The sequence below is a fragment of the Thermobia domestica genome, chromosome 10, assembly GCF_964235325.1.
Source record: "Thermobia domestica chromosome 10, izTheDome1.hap1.1, whole genome shotgun sequence".
NCBI classification, from domain to species: domain Eukaryota; kingdom Metazoa; phylum Arthropoda; class Insecta; order Zygentoma; family Lepismatidae; genus Thermobia; species Thermobia domestica.
Window position 1 is genome coordinate 116,767,369 of NC_137463.1, and position 6,492 is coordinate 116,773,860.

Sequence of the window (6,492 nt, forward strand, 5' to 3'; positions counted from 1 at the left end):
TGCAACAAACCGCATGAAAACCGGAGTTTAGTTGGAAATTCTAGAGCCCAATGAATCGGGGAATATCACTCTGCATATACATGTAAGATGCAAAAATATATTGATCAAAAAAGTCTTAGTGGAAAGGGCAATATAAAGCAGGATGGTTTTATCATATAATATTTGTACAAATAGTTTAATTCTCCTCCAATCAGACACTTTAGTTTGTTTGCCTTAAGTTAAGGTAAACAAGTACTGTAACCCTATTGACTCCTTATTGGCTTCTCCTCCAATCAGACGTAGATACTTTAGTTGAGGCATTTGTTTTTACACCTTTGAGTAACATAAATAAACTATGTCGTTTTTGAAGAATTTAAATTTAAATATTTATTTATAAAATATACATAAAATCGTCAGAACATTTTTGAAAAATCTACAATTTTCAACTTTACCCGTCTAGTAACCTACTTTTTTTTTTTTTTTTAAATATAAAATTCTAGGAGACATCCTCCAAAACAGCATAAAAACTTAAGTTTTAAATGAAATGTCGATTGGTATCGATGATCGCTTCGCTAAATCACACAAACGGACATCAATAAACAAATTTCTCGTCATGTAAGGGCCATGAAATGCTAAAATCCGTCGAAATCTAGAATTCAAATTATTTCACGATCACAATTTTTCAAAATTTGGTATAGCAGAAAGTAAAAGTACGTACTACACAAAGTTTGAACTTAAAACTAATACGCTCATTTATGCTCAAAGTTAAGTTTTTAATAAAAACTACTGTCTACTACAACGAATCTTTCTTTACACCGAACATTCCCCACACCGAGTTTTCCGTACACCGAATTTTCTGTACACCGAATTTTCCTACACCGAGTTTTCTTACACCGAATTTTCCTACACCGAAATTTCCTACACCGAATTTTCCTGCTCCCCCATGAATTATATTCCAGATGGTTTTTATTATATTCAATTCAGAACTACTGTCCCGGACCAAATGTTATACCTTTGTGCGTAACTATTTCAGTTTAAGCCTTTGTACACAGAATCTATCTACATAAAATTGATTTTCTTTGAAATTGCACTTAATTTCTTAAAGATTTTCTAACAAAAATATTTATTTATTATTCATGACTAAACAAACATTTATTTTATTAACAGCTATATCTTACTTCCTGTTTTACACCAAGTAGCATTTTTAAAAAAGCGAATGAAATCCAGACTGAAAATTGAATAAAAACTTTGTTTTTCACCAAATTTTCCATATGATAAAAAATATGTTTTATAAAACATGAGATAGAGCATATAAAAATATAATGTACTGTACTTACAAATTAATTGAGTACCAATGTTTTATGGTAGTATTTATAGTACCTTGTTAAAACGTTTGTCATCAAACTGTCAAATATAAATCGCAGTAAATTGTGTAATCTGCTGTCACAAAAAAAGGTATACCATGCTACTTTCCGATCGGTATAAGGAAGAGATACCATCAGAGGCGTAGCGAGCATTACAAGATTGGGAAGGGGGGGGGGGAACTTGATATTGCCAAGTCTTGATTTTAAAAATTGCCAAGTCTTATTAAAAAATGAAAAGTGTTTTGAAAATCTTAGTCTTACTTGTACCAACCCTGTGGAAATCTATTACAGCAACCTTATTTTCATATTCGTCACATTCCATGCCTCGTCTGAGATACGAATACGAACAACCCTTGTTCCACTTTGGAGTGCAGTTTTACACCTCAACTCAGGATCATTATTACCATGCACGATGCACAACTGCTAATTTGACAACTTATGTCTAGGTTAGATAATCCGCGTCACCCAATCCTCACGAGAACCTCTAAAGCTATAATCTGTTGTAGAAATGCATTTAAAAACGTAGAATAAGGTAGGCTATTACTGCTTGTGATATAGGGACATATAATTTACATAAACATTCAATTGAGGGGTTCAGTGAGAGACCAGGCTAACCTGCACACAAGTACCTCCTTAGCTCATCTACTTCATATTTTAAGGACGTTTGCTAAAACGCCGGATCTTGTTGGGTAGGGTGCGGAAAAATGCTCTGGCAGAGAAGTTGGAGAAAGCCTGAGAGAATGTCTTTGTAGAATGATTTTCTACCAAAATGAATAATGTATGTAGTTAGAGAAGATGAAAATGCACTATAATTCATATTATAATATGAGATTTATTATCGAATTGAAATAGTGAAATTTATTTGTGAAAAACAGGGTGCGAAATCCTTGAGGAACAGGGGAATTCCCCCCACTAAATATTTTTGGACAAAATTCCCTCACTAAATCCTTGCTGGGGGGATAATACACTGAAATAATGTCAGAAGTTTCCAAAGTAATTCATATGTAATCAACGTGTATTTTATATTTAATTATTAGATGAACTAGTGATCAGCGGTATACTAGTAATTCCTAACTTTGTATAATTTACTACTTCTGGATGCCCAAATACGTGAACTTTCTATATCGAGACTTTGAAGCATAAAAGTGCGCAAAATTTTTTAACTTCAGTCCTCGTCTCCTCCCACTTCGATTTCATGATTTCGCACTCTCATGAAATATATTAAATACCGGCAGAAAAAATACTAATATATAACCTCCCTTTTAGGCGCCCCTCCAACCACGCGCCCGGGGCACGTGCCTCGCTTCCTCCCCCATAGTTGCGGCCCTGTGAGCTACATAAGTAACATACAGCGGTATATGTAATGCTTTGACTTAAGAAAGAAAGAATTGCAATTTTTGTTTTACTTTCGAAAGAAGCAATTACAGGATTAAAAATAAGGTAGGAAAGGCAACATATTTGTATGAAAATGAACTGAAACACATACCGGTCAATTTTTTTTTTTTTTTTTTTTTTTTTTTTTTTTTTTTTTTTTTTTTTTTTTTTTTACCCAGCAGACGTTTTGAACCCCAAAATGTGGCTTTTGAAATCTTGCACTTAGGTTCACAGCGGAAGCGACGAAATGACTTGACTCCAGTGCCGTGCCGTGGTAAGTCAGCGCCCGGGGAGAGAGTATACGAGGTATTCATACAGGCAATATTTTTGTAAAAAATATGATTTTGTCCCGCTTTCATGATATGTAGATCCAACTCGCGGGGCAATTAGAAAAAGGTGTTCCGGAAAGGAAGACTTGGGAGAAGTATAAACAGCAAATGCTATTTTGACCTTGTTTTACAGAGACAAAAATGGAAAAGTCTGAAAATTCATGTGCAAAAAGTATTCATACAGTACCACAACTCTCACAGGAATACCTCACTCTCCGTGTACAGAAACGAATGACAGGCCTGTAAAGGCACTCTAGTTTGTTCTACATTCCCGTGGAGTGCATTCAAGTGCACAACATTAACGCGGAATTTGGAAGTGCGGCAGTATGGGGCATAAAGGTCGTGAAACTATAGAAGAGGAACGAAGAATTATAATTCGTCTGCATAACCAGTATGTCACTTTCTGAAATCACAAGCATTGTTGGTAGGCCTAGAGGGACTATTCAAAGTATTATTGATAGAGTGGGACAGAGAAAAACGTTGAAAAATGCACATAAAACAGGTCGTCCAATGAACTTAAATACGTGTTGCCAGTCATTGATAGTTCGAAAAATGAAAAAGCATCCACGTCTGAGTGCCCGAGCTTGCAAGTGAGCTTTATAATGAACTTAAAGTGCATGTCTCACATTTTACGATTCGCATTTACTTGAGAAAGCGTGGCTTTCATGGTCGGGTAGCCCGAAGAAAATATTTTGTGAGTGAAGTCAATAGGAAGAAAAGGTTAACATTTGACAAAAAACACCGAAATACACCACAATAATTCTGGAACCATGCGATATTTACGGATGAAAGCAAATTCAACATTTTTGCATCGGATGGACGAACTATGGTGTGGAGGGGAAAGAATACAGAGTTTCGAAAACCAAACCTAAAACCTACAGTGAAACATGCTGGTGGTTCTATCATGGTTTGGGGGTGTATGAGTGCATCTGGTGTAGGGTCCTTGCACTTTATAGATCGTACGATGAACCATTATCAGTACACTGATATTTTAAAATCGAATCTCCATTCATCTGCTGAACAAATGGGCATCAGACAAAACTTCATATTCATACAGGACAAAGATCCAAAGCATTCCGTTTTAAACTCACGCTTTTGATTCTTGTACAATACGCCAAAGTACATGCCAACACTTCCCCAATCCCTCGACATTAATCCAATTGAGCATCTATGGGACTACCTTGACAAACAGATTAGAAAACGACAGATTTCGAATAAACAAGACTTGCAAAATGCTCTGCAACAGGAATGGCAGCGAATTCCCTCATCAAAGACTAAGGCTTTGGTAACGTCGATGCCAAAGCGTATTAAAGCTATTATAGCAGCAAAGGATATCCTATGAAATACTAAAGTGGCGCAATCTGACGAAAACAAAGACACTAAGTGAAATGTATGAATACTTTTTGTTGATTGATATATCTTTCTTTTCACTAACTTTTTGAATTTCCTGCACGAATAGTAGCTTCTTGTTTTGCTACAATCCTAATTTGTTTCATATCAGTGTATTTTTGTGTTATGTTTCCTACACTTGAAGAAATAAAATACAAATTTTCAGTTCAAGTGGTGTTTGTTCACCGTGATAAGTTACATGTTACCATTTTCAAAGGTGTATGAATACTTTTTACATTCACTGTATGGGTGAGATGGAGAGACCAGCCGCGAAACGCCACCATGCTTGGCGCGAAGCGGTAGAAAATTTTCAAAATTAAACCATGCTTTCTCTTGATTTTGAGCACTTTTAATTACTTTTTTCCCTGCATTTTATACATGTGTACGCACATGCATTTTTCTCCCAAAGTTCGTGCCTCTTTACATCTGCACCCGGGGCGGTCGCCCCATCCCAAGGCACGGCACTGCTTGACATCCATTGTAGCTTTTCTCCCTAACGAACAACGCCCCCAGAAATCTACTGTGATACCATTCCCAAAACACATTTTGTTCAGTTCTCTCTACTCGAAAAGCCCTGTAAATAGAGTCTTACTGCAAAACAACTGAAATAATCTATTGTTTTCCTCCGTATTAATATGATCACTTTTTGTTCAAAGGGAAAGGTCTATTCACACACAAAGCAGACACGGTTACACAATATATTCACTCTGGTATCAAAATCTTGTTTCCTTTGATATTTTACTATTGGGAAAAAACGCTTAAATTTGTCAAATTTACATACTATACATGGTAAAAAGTTTATACTAACTAGTCACTGACTTGTTCTTATTTTATTAATAGGCCTATTAAATCTTATTATTTTCTTATTAATCTCCACAATCTTCGTGTTGTCTTGTATACGCTCTTGTATCAAATGCTTTTGTGTCCAATGCTCTACCTGCAACTGAAACGCTTCTTCTGTCTGTCTTTGTTTCAATTTTGCACGCCACGTCTATTTAGCTTTTGTCAGTGATACAATTTCCCGATTTTTCATTAAAGATTCTTCAAAATGTTTAGGAATATCAAATGAACAAAAGTGGAGTGTGATCACATGCAGAGTCCGATTTAGGTTAAGTGGGGCCCTAAGCTGTTGAAGGTAATGGGGCCCTTTACGTGTCCAGGTGAAAGTAGGCACCCTATATACAGAAATGGATAAACTAATGATATTTTAGGAAGCAGCCTAGCAGAAGGGGCACCATTATGGGGCGTTTACACTTGGTCGATTTAGTCGCACGACTAAATCGACTCGATGCATTTGCCACTAAATCGAAGCAACTAGGCCGAATCAGATCGATGGATGTGTTCAATTATGTCAACCACAGAAAATAGAACGTCTTTCAATTCAGTTGCCAGTCGATTAGCCACCTTCGATCAACAAGCGATTAAGTTGAAATCCCGTTTACACGGTCGATTAAGTTGAAAGTGACGTCAATTCAACTGAATCGAACGCAAATCGACTAAGTGTAAACGCCCCATTACTTACATCATATTAGCCTACACAACAGTAAGTACTGTTGCTACGTCCTACGTCTATGTAAATTTTATTTTATTGATTGATTTTTTTATACATTGGAAATGGATATCCAGTTTTCTTCAGGTTTCCAGGGCCCACAAGACAGTGGGGCCCTAAGCTATAGCTTGTAAGTAAATCCGGCACTAATCACTTGCAACAAGTAAAGAAGCTTTCAACGATTATATCAATTTATTTTAAGATAGGAAACTACACAAAATTTATGCCAAGTCTATAAAAGAACTGAAATGATTTGCAGCACGAACAATGCGGCATTCTTCAAATTGCCAACTAGGTATTTTAATTTGCCAACTTGTTAAGAAATTGAGAACTTTTGGGGCGGAGCTCCACCCTTACCCCCCTTAACGACGCTCCTGGATACCACACTATTTTTCGATCGGTATGGTACAATTGTATTTTCCATACTATTTTACCGAAAATTATTAATTATATGTAAACTTTGTTATTTTTAAATGACTGAAGCGAGGTAATCTTACGATTATGTTTT